Here is a 14033-nt window from a genome sequence, read left to right as displayed (position 1 = left end):
TCTTTCTCATTACAATTCTCCTCATGCAAGATTATCTTTGATTTTTCCATAGCTCCTCCACACTGGCAGCCAGAGGCTTTGTTTAAAACACATCCATCATTATCACTGTAATGTATTATTATTATTGTAACTTATTCATTCATATAGCATTTTTCTCACAACAACCCAGGAATCAAAGTGGTTTACACTCTTGCTGTCTGAAAGCAATCTGAAAGGAGAAATTAAGGGCGGGGGGAGTGTTAAAAATACCTAAATAAATCTGTGAAACTGGCTTCAGGTTCACAGTGAAAACTCCAGGTCTAAGTAGGAAGGCAGTAAAATAATGGTGAGGAGCTGTGGGTAGCTGGGAAAGAAATTTTGTTGTGTAACAAGATATGAAAGAATTGAGAAGAGACTTTGCCTTGTCTGTGCCTCGAAGGATGTTCTCCAGGTAGCTGTGTGTGATTCACAATAGCTCAGCTCTGAAACAGGAATCCAGATCTTGCTTCAGCACGGGGACATCTGGGAGTTCAGGTAGAGATTTATGGCATAATTAATAAGGATGGAGGCTGATGCAGAATTCCAGTGATATGTTTTAGGTCCAGGTTTCTTTGCAGCTATATTAAAAAAAAAAACCCACCCAAAACCCAGAAAAAAACAACCCCACAACCCCAAAACCAAGAGACCCAAATAAATGTGAAAAGAGGACTTGGTTCTGTGTGGGGTCAGCTGGGAAAGAGAGGCAGTGAAACCCAAATGAAACCATAATTATTAACTCCAATCTTTTCCAAAGATTACAACCACCTCATATCTGCATCACTCCAACCAAGCACAGCAAAAGGGTTGTGTGACATCTTGATTTTAGAGCTCTCCAGACTGGAGAACCCTGAAACCTTCAATAATTCATTGTTTTCGCCTCCTTAATTTCCTTCCCTGCTCTGAACGTGCCCTGTGTATTTCTTGCTCAAGGTTCAGCTCAAGGTGATTCTGTTTGTGCAGCTTTTCTGTGCAGCCTCCTCCCTTTTTTTATTTTAATGCAGCATTTTGAGTTTGTCTCCTGCAAACCTCGCTGTCTGCTTTGTGGAGTAGCAGGAAGGCAGGAAAAGATATGACTAAGGAAGATTATGATATCATTCTGGTTAAGTGCAAATGCATTTTAAAAGATGCTTTGGCTTCTTACCAAGAGGAAGTGACAGATGATCTTTGGCAATTTTATTAATGCATCTTTTCTCTGTTGTTCTGCATATCTCCATTATTTTCTAGAAGCAGACAAGGACCAGCATTAATTTTCTAAATCTTTGCTGTCTTCTCTCGAAAAGCCTTGTATAGATATGGAAAACTCCATCCTAGATCTGAATTTTTTTTTTTCCTTTATGTATATAAGTGAAATCCTTATTTGAATATCTGCCCACCGGTTATTTTATATCATCATTTGCATAGTTCAGCTTCCTCCTGACTCCTCAGCAAGATTTAAATATAACAGCCACCATCCCAGCGTGTATTAACAGGTCTGGGAGTTCACCTGGATGTCTTCAGAGAGCTGTCACATTCCCACCTGGAAAATAGGGAAAAGAGGCACAGTGGCCAAGAATTTCCTGGACAACTTCCTAAGCAATGCTTCCAGCCAAAGAGCAGCTCCTCTGTCACTGCCACCTCTCTGATGTCACCTCTTAGGGTGACCTCCAACTTGACCAGGAGTGGCTGCTCTGTGAAATCTCTTTATTTGGGTACTTTCTTGCTCCAAACCAAGGGTTTTATCCTTCTTTTCTGCCCTGACTTCCTTCCATCATGAGTCCAGCGCCTTTTCCAGTGGGATTATTTAATTTTAGCATGAAAGGTATGGCTATAAAAGCAGGTGTCCATCTGTCCAGTGATGCAGAATGAGCCCGAGTGTCCTGTTCCGAAGGCTATGTGGTGTTTTTGCCACAGGAACAGACAAGGGGCTAATTACAGTATCAGGGAAATGCTGCGAGAGACGAGTCAAATACAAAATATTCAATTCATTTAATATTCCTGATGAATAGGCAAATTACTCTAATCACATTAGTTATTCTATTCATTTATTAGCTAAGAGTGATTAGTAGTGAATAGCTGTAAGAGGATCTTCCAGGTGCAAAAATTAGGCATCTATAGTTTCATGATGTTTATTTTCAGCGGAAGATAATTGTCTCTTTAGCTCCTCTCAGACACACACACACACTGCCACACACAGCCCCGCTCCCTTTTGTCCAGGCACGGGGGAAAAGGTAGGAAAAAACCCACACAGGTGTGCAGAGATAAGGCCAATTCCCTGCAGAATTTAACAGGATTTATTTCAAAACAGTTGGGAAGAGATTTCTCCAAGATTACACCAAGTTAATGCAGGGGGATTTGGATGGCGGTTCCCACGGAGCACTCAGATAATGCCATTTTAAGCACCAGGCTCTGCTTCGTTCATGCTTGATTTGATTGTGCTGGAGAGTGGGAGCTTGGCTTGATCTGCAGCACAAATGGAGCCCGGGTCCCTCGAGTGACAGTGGTGCTGCTGCCCTGCTCCAGCGGCTGCTCTCGCCAGGCCCCAGGTTCCTGCTGGTGTTGATCCCCGTGGGATAAGTGCAGATAGGCTGGTTTGGGTTGGAAGAGATGGAAAAGTCCATCTAATTCTACTCCCTGCCCTGGGCAGGGACACCTTCCACCATCCCAGGCTGCTCCCAGCCCCAATGTCCAACCTGGCCTTGGACACTTCCAGGGGCAGCCACAGCTGCTCTGGGCGCCCTGTGCCAGGGCCTTGCTACTCTCACAGCCAGGAATTCCTTCCCAATATCCCACCTAACCCTGTGGTGATTAATTTACAAATAAGCCGTAGTTTTTCCTTTGTTGGCGTGCACAGATGACTCCAAAACATGAGGGAAAAACCCAAAACTGACTGGAATTCTGCCTGGGATCATTTATAGGAGTCCCAGCAAAATGTAAGGAAAAGGCATCAATGTGGTTGCCCAGTTCTTCCTGGGATGGGAAATTAAGGACCAGCAGACACATCCCGTGGGGGAGAGGTAACAGGGTAGCTGGGAAAAGCGGGGGGATTGGATCCTAGAATCCCAGAGTGGTTTGGATTGGAAGGGACTTTAAAGATCATCCACTTCCACCCCCTGCCATGGGCAGGGACACCTTCCACTCCCCCAGGTTGCTCCAAGCCCCACCCAAGATGCCTTTGGACACTTCCAGGGATGGAGCAGCTTCCCTGGGGAGGGTTAGAGTGAGGGCAGGTGAAAGGGAATTTCTGCATCCTTAAACTTTGGCTCTCGTGCTGCCTCACCCCTCACTTCACACCTCGTGGCTTGATGGATCCCACCAGGGCTCTGCACCAGTTTGTCTGCAGGCACTAAAGTGCAGGCTGGAGAGCTGGGATTGCAAGGCAGGCATTTCCCTGATTTCCCCGAGTAGGAAATCGATGGGCAGCAGCACTTGGAGAGCGAATTGACAGCAGTATTTACTCCTCGATCACACACGGCGCTGCCGGGGCGCCTTAATTCAATGTTCTCAGGCACTTTCAGGATGTTATGCTAAGCAAAGGCTGAGCTGTCATTACATTTTTATGAAGTCAATGCAGTTTCTAACAGCTCAGAAAAAAGAATTTACAAGAATTGATCAAATATCTCATTTTTCTAAGGGAATCTGCTCCTCTGGATTTCCCTGAGCTGTCAGCTCGCATTGATATGATCTGATTGATGCTGTTTGCCACATTAAGAAACGTTGGGAGCTAATCTGTTTTAATCCCATTCTCTGTTTTTAATATAATACTCTTGAAGGTAACTGAAGGTTATTACTTATTTTAAATAGCTTAAATATTTGTGTCAAAACATTGTCCTCAAAGGTTCAAATCCAGCCTTTGCCACACGGCTTGAGGGAGGAGAAAAAAAAAAAAAAGAAAACCCCCAAAGCACCAATGTTGAGACCATTTGGAATGATCTAATCCATGCTCCAAATCCCTTTGTTCTCCTGTTCCCTTGCAGTGCTGGAGAGTTTGAGCTGAATGCCGTTTATTGGGTGGTTGGAGGGGGTGCTGGCTGCTAAGGAGTTTCTTCTCTGGGCTCTTTGGGGAGGCTGCATTTTTCCAGCTCCCAGTTTGCTCCCAGTTTGGATGAAAGCTGCCATATCACAGGGAATTTCCTTATGGAAAAAAACCTGAGAATCCACAGGGAAAACTGGTACCTTTATTGCTGGGGGAGAAAGCTGTGCTTTTCCAGGACTTTCAAACCAGTATTTGGGGGGATGGATAAAAAAAAGCAAAAAGGAGTCCTGGGGTAATGAGAATTGTACATTATCTTTGAGGAATCATTTATCTCTATGCCAGTTGTTTAGCTGGGTTTGCCAAGCTTGAAAATTTAGATTTATTGGTGCCAACAACAGGAATGGAAGCATTTAATGGGCTTGTGCTTTATGGAGGTGACGAGGAAAAGCAACAGAAAGTCGGGAGGTGGCTGGGATTGTGCATCCCTGGCTTTTTTTTGGGTTGCTCTCTTAGGAATAAATTCAGACTGCTTGAAAGAAAAGACCATTTTTAAGAAGAGAGATGTATGCTACTGGACATGGTGTGGGCAAAACAGATTAACTCCAGCATTTCATTGATGTCAGGACTCAAACTGCTGACATTTGAACTTTGAGTTGCACCTTTCCCTGGCTGACCTGTGCTGTGGTCACTCAGCATCTCCTCCTTGCCGGCTGTGCCGGGATGAGGCTCCTCTCCCATTTCCAAAGGTTCTGGCTGGGGGCCCCCAGAGCACCCCCACGTTTGCTGGTGCTTGTGTTTCGCTGGGGCTGCTGTTGTTTACCCCACACGCTCAAACAGGGCTCGCACTGGCTTCGCAGGAGCAGATGTGAAGCACAATCTTGGACGCCTTCCCAGCCCTCGCTCCGAGCGTCCAAGTGCTCAGTATTTCCTGCACGAAGCCAGTCTAGTCTGACACAATGCCAGCTGCACGGAATGTGCTCTCCCAGTGAATGCTCAGTGTCTGGGTGGCTCGGGGCTCGCACACAGAACCACCGTTTCCACCTTTTTACCCCTTTTCCACCCCGTTTCCTTCCCGAACCTTCAGTGGTGCCGCGGTGCTGCTGCCGCTCTCACAGGGAGCATCTCCGAGCGGCAGCGTTGGGTGAAATGAGGGGTTTGTGTCCAAAATCTCCCCGTGCACCTGCTGCTGTTGCTGCACATCCTGGAGCAGCTGCCACTGGGCCTCTGCTGACCCAGCCAGCCCCTGGCAGTGGCTTTTTGGGCTGAGCTGTCCCTGTGGAGGCACAACCTGTGGTCCAAAAAAAGGGATTTTTCACCTGCTTCTGATTAAGTCTTCAGCTTCAGAGCGAACAGCTCCATGTGCACTTATGGTTTATGTAGATCAAGGAAAGTGGTGAGCACTGAGTCCCTCCCTGCCAAGTTTTCCCCTCGCTGTAGCACAGAGTCCACTTAAGAGCTACAATCTGGTTGCTTCATTTGCTTTCAAATTCGCCTCCCATTTGTTCCTCCAAGACATTTGGGTAAGTGGCAGCATCTGTCTTGTGTTTGTGTTATTCACACTGAATTTCCAAATGGACATTTCAAATGGGTGCAAGATGCTGCTCTGGCTTGGAAATCAGACTTCTCCAGGCTGTGCTTGACTTATTAGATGTAAAACAGGCTGGGGTTGGATGTGGGGCTGGATGGAGACCTCCAGAGCAGCGCTGGAGCCCGAGCAAGGAGCGTTTTCCCCTCGAAATCGCCATCAGCCCGGCTGCAGAAGGGCCACCCCGTGAAAGGTCACCTGTCTGGATAACGGGAGGTGTTCAACCCCGACGGCTTGGCCAGCTCTCAGCCCCCAGGTGAGCCGCATTCCGCTGGCCCAGGGGCCCTCTAGTGGCATTCCCGGCTGGATCTGCTCTGCCTGGCTCCTCCCTGGGTGGGCAATGTCCCTGCTGCGGGTGCAGGGGTGACCTGGCACCAGCTGGCCCTAGAGCAGGGTGCCCATCGCTGTCTGCATCCTCCCCCGGGACCTTTCAGCAGAGCCAAAGCCTAAATTGGGTTGTGAAAAAGGCTGGAACCACCATGTCGGGCTTCTTCACTTAATAATTTCTACTATTTCCCCTTTATTTCCCTTTTTATTTCATTCTTCAGCTTTTTTCCATCATACCTTTCCGCAGTCCCAGGCCCTCTTTTCAGTCTGTTTGTAGATAAATCTCCCTTCATCCATCCCCTTTCCCCTTAATCAATTTTTGGAGGTGTCAGAGAAATGGTTCAGATGTTCCCAGCAGCAAATAGAAGCTTTAAGTTGTTCCCTGATGGTTCTACTCCTTATCCCTTTCATTTACAGTGGGGGGGTAATACAGATAATTGCGGATCCTGTACATCTCAAACTGTTTGTGGTGATAGTTGCAATTATCCAAAATAATTGGCAGAAAGATCTGTGGACTTAGTGTGCCGGGCTAAATTAATACTCTTAAATGCTAGAATTTTACCAGCCTGTGTTTGTGCCGTTGCTCGTGCTGGATCTCCTAAAATGGGCTAAATTGGCCATGCTGGCCATGAGGAGGCATCAAAAGGTTTCTGGTGTCGTTTTAGATTGGAGTTTATCTGAGCAGCCATTAGGGAGGGCAGGGAGGAATATCACTTGCACCCACAGGAATCTGGCTTTTTTCTCAACTCATCCCTCAAAGAGTTTAAATAGAGGCAAAATTTTCATGTGCAGAGCCATGCCCAGGTTGCCCAGCCCGAGCTCACAGGAAGCCAATCCTCAGCAGTGTTCCTCCTCCAGTCTGCAAGTCCAACCCTCTTCTGGTTCCTCGGTCTCCATGGGAGGTGTGGACCAGCAGGAGCTCATTTCTGGGAGTTTCAGGGAGAGGAAAACATCTGGAATTCCTGGGTAGGGCATTCCCCTTCCCTGGAGGAGCAGAGCTGCCCCACTGCTGAACCCCATCGCTGGCCCCAACAACGAGTGAGAAACGTTCCTTTGGGGAGTTGTAAGATACTGAATTCGGGATCGGAGTCAGCCAGGGTTAAATCTTTGTGAAAATCTGAGTTGTAAGGGGTGTGCCTGGGCACTCTTCAGATGGAGCCAGTCAAAACCTCCAGGAAAGGGAGCTGGGAAGGGGCTGGGGATGCAGACAGAGCTGGTGCTTCGCCCACGGCCATGCAGGCGGCTCAGAAAACAGACCCAGGCTTGGCTTTGCCAAGAGACCTCACTCCCCCAGCAGCCAGACTGTGGGGAGAAAGACATTGGGAGTGAAGGGCTGACAGAGACTGACAGAAGCTTAGCACCCTGCTGGATCCAGCCTTTGGAAAGGGGCGATGAAAGACAAAATCCTCGGCGCTGCGATGGCAGCGCCGTCCCTGGTGCAGCCCTTTGTCTGCGAGATGCCAGGCAAGGCTGTGCCAAGGTGCTTTTCCCTGACCATCTGCCTCATGAGCCCACATGCCAGGCTTGATGCAATCCAAAGCCTGATAGCACACAGGCCTGCTGGTTTATGAGGATCCATTTCGCAATTAAAACAAATATTTAGGATTTCTTCTAAATGAAGGGGCCAAGTCCTCGCGAGGGAAGTCTGGCGGGTCTGAGGCTTCCCTTTCTCTCCTGACAGAGGCAAATTGCACTGAGATTCCAGTCCAGAGGTCGTCTGTGTGATTTCAAAACCGTGCTGGACTTAAATAGAAAGAACTACAGAAACTAGAAGTGCAGATGGAGAGGGCACTGACTGGGTGGAAGGCACATCCTCTCCCTTCTGCTTGGCTTGGATCTGCAGCGATAGGCAAGGCAGGAAAGGTGGAGGTCACCCTGTTATCAGGGAGGCTGATTTTGGCTTCACTTCTCCTTTACAATGTCCCACAGGGGCACCTGGGGGGAAAACTCCATCCTGGCTCAGCCTGGGCCACTTTCCTGAGCTTCCAGGGGCAGGATTTCTTGCAACAAGGCTTGATGTTTCCTGAGCTTCCTCCTAGTGCTCCCACCATGTTAAACAAATGCATATGCTTCCTGCAGATCCTTGGCAGTGCTCTGAATCAATCCTACATGGAAATGAGGAGGTCTGGCATGCCACTGTGCAATCCAATGGTCTCACACCCCAACAGAGCTCAGCTGCAGGTCATATGTTCCCCTCTGAACCACATTTTCTGATGAAAACCTTCTTGGCTGCAGCCTCAGAACCAGCTTGAGTGAAGGCAACAAGGCAGAGGAAGTGCCTTGGCCAGGATGGAATGACGAGCTGGGAGCAGAGCTGGGACCAGAGCGGGGTCTAATGACTCTCCTGGGTCTTTGTGGCCGTGGTTGACGGGCACAGGGGGAATTCAAACCCATCCATGCACACCTTCAGCCACTCATACCTGTCTGAGGGGCAGAGAGAGGGACAAAAATGAACTCCCCTGTGCAGGGATAATCCTTGGGCTTGTGGAAGAACCTCCAGGGTGTCAGACTTCGCCCATCCTGTGTCCGACACCCGGTGTTAGGTGCTACCCACTCCCAGTTTTTAAGCTGTGCTGTAAAAAGGAGCGTGGGACCTCATTTTTTTCCCTGCTGGCGGGGTTCTGGCCGTCATTCCCTGTGGATGGTTCCTAGACACACATTCCTTTGTTTAGGAAGACCCTGTATCATGTTGACACAGCAGCATGTGGCACTGGAAAAGGAAATAGAAAAGGCTTTTGAACACAAACTGGGCTGGTGCTGCAAGAATGCAGGGTGTGAAAGGGCATCCAATACTAGGGAACAGTTTTCGGTTGGAGCTGAAAACTCAGATTTCCATCTTTGCTTCCTGCGTTTTCCCATTTGTAGGGAATTTAGCAGAGTGGGCAGGTTCAGTATTAGTGCAGTGGGTAAATCCCAGCAGGACTCTCTGTGGGTGCTGGGGGGGCAAGGAAACGCTGTGGAAGCTCTCTGGGTTCTTTGCCCTGTTCTTGCACTGTGGTGCAGCAACTCCCACTCCCCAGGCCTCAGTTTCTCCTCTGGGAATATTAATGCTTATTGGTAAAGTGCTTTCAGGGCTTGCCCATGAATTTTTAAAACACAACAGAATTGCCAAAAAAGAAAACAAAACAAAAAAATTTGCTGTTGGGTTCCAAGTCAATAATTTGCCACCCTCCAAGGACCATGTCCTCAATCAAAACACATCTGTCGCAGCCAGCGAGGCTCCAGCAGTTTGTAACACCTGTGTCAGAAGTTATTCAGAGCTGTTCCATGGATTTCTGTCTCCCAGGTTGTTTCCTGATGGATATCCCATGAAATATTCCTCTTGAGGGCCTTGCACATCCAGGGATCTTCCCTGGGATTCCCAAGCATGGATTTAATTCCTCATCTTGCTGAGAACTCTCTGTGGGGCTGTGCTGGCTTTCCCCAGGGAAAGTAGGGACATTTTATATCATCTGAGAAGTCCTTTTAGACAAACAGAGTGTAAAAGAGCCTTTCAGGGCACGAGAACTGAGTTTAATCTCTCTGTGCCTCAGATAAATAGGGATAACCGATCTTTTTCATGTGGCTTTGCTGGTTCAGGTTATAAGAATTTTTAGGATGGCCACTTAGGCCTTCTCCAAACCTTGTGGGGTGCCTGGCAGGGCTGTACCCCATTCCAGCCCAGGTGGGATGGCAGGACAGGGTGCAGAATTCAGCCCCCAGGTCTCTCTCTCTCTGCGTTTGGCCTCTCCGTCCCGATTTGTTTATCTCTCAGGGGCCTTTCTGTTTTCAATTCCATTGTTCTTCACCTGGGAATTTCAGGCTATTATTTAATTTCCTTCCAGCTTTCAGCCCTTCCCCCGTGCCTCCCAGGTCTCCCTGGCCAGCCCAAGCCCCTCTGTGCAGGGAGTTTTTACTTTTCTGCCCCTCTGTGCGAGTCAGTTTTCGTTGGCTCCGGCAGCATCTCCTCTTGTCAAGGCATTATCCAGTGGGGAGCCTGATTATTTGGATTCCTTCAGCTTCCCCTTTTAATATATCTCCTCTGTGTCCTGCAGCCTGACCCCTGCCAAAGGACCTGCCACGAGGGTTGTTTCTCCCAGTCTGGAGCCCTCCCCCAGCTTCCCTTTCATCTGTGTTTTCTGAGAGCTCTGTGCTTCAGGCAGCAAAGTCAGAGCAGGGTTTGGGGCCTCTGGGTCCAGCGCTGGATCCCTCCCCCATCACCTGAGAAAAGGCAAAAACCCCTTCCAGGGCCAGCCTTGGAGGGGGGTGGGGAACGGCTGAGCCCAGAGAGGGAAAGGAAACCATTTAATCCCTTTTTTTTTTGACTTTGCAGCATGGCTCCTGGAGGAGTGTAGGCGCTCTGGGGCAGACCCTGCGCCGTGCTCTGCAGAGCGCTTTTAGGGCAGCACACCTGGGACCAGTGAGGAGGTCCCTAAAAATTAGGAAAGAGAGAGTGTTGCTGCCAGGGTGCTGCACTTGTGGCTCCAGTATGCCCAGTGGAACCAGTTTAAAACTGTCCATGGGGACATCAGGGGGCCTCTCTCCAGGTTCAACACGAGGGAGAAATGCTGGCTGCTGTGATTTGATCCCCTCCCCTATGGAAACCTCCCCTCTGAAGAAGATAAACAGGATTTTTCCAGCCCCCTGCCAGCGTTTTATTTGTGAAATTGCTGGAGAAGGAGGAGACCTGTGGAGGTCTCCAAGCTAGACCCCAAAATCATAAAATATTTCTAGAAAATACTTCGCCAAGGTGCTGTTGAGCAGGAAAACAGAGAGGGAAGGATGGAAAGAGGTATCAGCTGGCAGCTTTCGAGGGTTTCTCTGCAGAGAGAACAGTGTTCAGGTGGATGGCTCCCCATTTTTGGCTCAGGTGAGGTGGAAGCCACACCCAGAGCAGGCTGTTTTCCACATAGCACTGCTTCTTATTCTTAAAATATTCCCAACTATGCCTCTAAAACTGGTGTAAAACAATTTTTCAGTGTCCCACGGTGTTGTTGGATCCTCCTTTAGCTCCCACCTCTGGTCCCTCTCAGTGCAGCATGGATGCAGAGATGGATGATTGGATCTCAGGAGATCGTGTGTGTGTGGTCCAGGGCCTGCAGCTTGGTGTGGGTGCTGAGAGTGGTTTTTCCCTTCATTCAGCCTTCCCAAGGAGAGGCAGCAAAGCCTTTGGAGTCATCCAGGAATGGCTGTGAGTTGTCACTGCCCGTCCCATCGATCACCCAGCACAACGTGACACCTCGGCCAGGGAAATTCAGAGAGAAGCAGTTTTCTGTCAGCTCCAATTTACCAATAAGGCCTTTGAGAGCAGGGCTTGAAATGACTGTATTCTCCATGAAAACCTCTTTTAGGACATACAACAGGAGATTTTTCTCGGCCAAAAACTCCGTTTAAAGTATTTTCCCGCTTTTTCTACCACCATCCACCACCTGGGTCAAGAGTACCACCAGGTTTTGGCTCTTTTGAGAGTCAAGAGAGGGTCCTGAAATATTGTCCCTCACCTAGGGAGATGTCCCAGCACTCATCTGAGCCTGAGCATCTGAGCAGGCCCTTGCTGAGATGCAGATAAAATTTATTAATATTAAGCAGCAGCTCATCATTGACATTTTCAAGGGGAGATGCTAAGGTCAGGGCTATAGGAAATCTGAATCCATAGCTAAGGACAGTTGCAGCCAAAATTTTATAGATCCTTCCAAGTGCTGGATGCTGCCTGAATTGCTGAAGTTCATCCTGCTCAGAGGAAGTGGAGATTTGGGCTGAGCCTGCTGCAGTTACCAGGTTCCATGCCCCTGTTAAAATGCATTTATGTCATCCCCACTGTGTTTCATCCTCAGACATTTGGTTCCATGAGTACAGCAGCTCTCTCCTAAGGTTTGGAGTAAACCCCGTGGCAAGTGATGTTACAGGAAGCAGAGATTTGACATCTGGGTCAGAACTGCAACGCGCTCTCTGCAGGTTTGAAACTCCCCTGATATCAACCTCACCCTTGGCAGTTCCCTGGGTGCTCCCAGGTGTAAATTGTCCTTCCTCTGGACAGGCTCTGTGCTCCAGAGTGCAGTGGAGGAAAAAAAATCCCACCGGTTCATGTGTTAGGGGAAAGAGGAAAACAATTTTCTCTGTTGTTCTGTGAGGTGTCTGACTCAGGGCTTGCACTGTGGAATTTGTGGAGCTGTCTCCATCCTTATTAATCTCCTGTTCCTTTGGTTTACAGTGAGCCCTCCAGCAGGATGATTCAGCAAGGGAAGGGCAGGAGGGAAGAGAAGATGGGCTGAAGCCTCCACTGGTGCAAAAAGAACTCTGAATCCCTGGGTTGGGGAGGTTTCTGTCGTGTCCTGGCCCAGGGAAGAGCCCTGCAGTGGTTCTCTGCTAAGGCACAGAGCACAGATTAACTCAGAGCTCAAAACTCCTTATTTTCCTTGGCGTGGTGAGCAAGGAGAGCTTACATGGCAATCATCCATAATACATGACACAGGCAGAGAGACAGAAAGCAAACAAAACTGAGATCAAGTGCCCAGGAAACACAGCAGCCCAGGGCTCACGGGGCTGAGGGCAGCTCCTCTCTGCACCTTGCAGGGCAGGATTCCCAGGCAAGGTGCAGAAAACAGAACTGAATCCATCACCCTCCCAGCACCCATCTGCTGGAAGGAGTGGGGGAAATGGAAGACTGGATGCTGGGGGGGGTCCAACCTGGAGAAAAGAAGGCTCTGGGGTTATTAGAGCCACTTCCAGTGCCTAAAGGGGCTCCAGGAGAGCTGGAGAGGGACTTGGGACAAGGCATGGAGGGACAGGACACGGGGAATGGCTTCCCAGTGCCAGAGGGCAGGGCTAGATGGGAGATTGGAAGGAAATTCTTTGCTGTGAGGGTGGGGAGGCCCTGGAACATGTTGACCAGAGAGTTGTGGACTTCCCATCCCTGGCAGTGTCCCAGGCCAGGCTGGACAGGGCTTGGAGCAACCTGGGATAGCAGAAGGTGTCCCTGCCCATGGAAAGGGGGTTGGAACAGGATGATCTTTAATGTCCTTTCCAACCCAAACCATTCTGGGTTTCCAGGTCTAATTCAGGCTCCTGCAGTATCTGTGGAGCACCTGGTTTGCTGCTGTGATCAATAAAGAGCTAAAACCTGTTACAAAAGTCAGCTTTGAGGCAGACTTGTGCTTTGGCCCTGTGGCAGAACTGTTTTGTCTCTGCAGTGGGAGGTATCTTAGGGATTGCAGGGCTCTGCCGTGGATTCAGCCACAGATCTCTGAGGGAAATTGGCTCTTCCTTAGTGCGTGGTCCTTCCTGACATTTTCAGCAGGATGGGGTTTGGGTGAGGATCTCTCTTCCCCATCTCTGTGTTTGGGTCTGGGGCAGTTCCTCAAGAAGCAACGAGAGACGCAGACCTGGCCAGCTCCACGTGCCCGGCAGTGACACCAGCTCTGAGTGTCCCCAGGGAGAAAGGTGGCTCTTCCTCAAGCAGCTGAAAGAAAACGCCAAAGTTTCTGCTGTAAAAATGAACTAAAAAATACTCTTGTCACTCTCTGATGGTCCTTAAGCTGTGAGGGGCGAGTGTGTCAAAAAACAAATTTGAGGAGAAACATAATCTTGAGTAGTCCTTAGCAAAACGAGGGAAAGTCAATGTATTTCTTGAGCCTTCTTTGTTTAATCCTGACACGGTGATTTATTCCCCCCTAACACATCCACCATCCCCCTCCACACACACACACACACACACGTCCAACAGGGCAACTGCTCCAAATTTTATTGGAAAAATATAAAACGGCTTTGCATTCTTACCTTTATTTCAAGACCTCCTACAAGAAACAGGAAGGGTAAACATGAAAGATCTGTTTCCTTTAAATTGTGAGTGTGGGGGAGTTTTCCTGTAGTGAAAGGACTGTTTTGAAAAGCTCTAAATGCTTTTGAATTGAACACATAGGAGTAACGTACACACGGTTTGAATTTACAGTTCTGGGTCTCCTATCCCCCTCCATATGAATCCTATAAGTCAGACGTGTTGCTACAGTGATTCCCACCGGGAAAGTCTGGACCTAGACTAGGAACAGCTGTAGATCTACAATCCACCAAAGTCGGCTTCTGAAACAGATATGAATTATTGGTTCAGTCAGATAAATATGGCTTTGCCTTTCCCCCACAGGCAACCACATATGGCACTTGGAAAGAATTAAAACC

General features: G+C 48.8%; 1 protein-coding gene across 3 annotated transcripts in view; it reads left to right on the top strand.

Moving 5' to 3' along the window:
* The window catches only part of LOC104692108, a 95025-nt gene that overhangs the window by 17951 nt on the left and 63041 nt on the right, over positions 1-14033 (top strand). The window lies entirely within an intron of this gene.

This window comes from Corvus cornix, chromosome 24 (genome assembly GCF_000738735.6).
Source record: "Corvus cornix cornix isolate S_Up_H32 chromosome 24, ASM73873v5, whole genome shotgun sequence".
In the NCBI taxonomy this organism is placed as follows: Eukaryota; Metazoa; Chordata; class Aves; order Passeriformes; family Corvidae; genus Corvus; species Corvus cornix.
The sequence above is the reverse complement of the archived record's forward strand: the minus strand, read 5'-3'. Positions and strand labels throughout refer to the sequence as shown.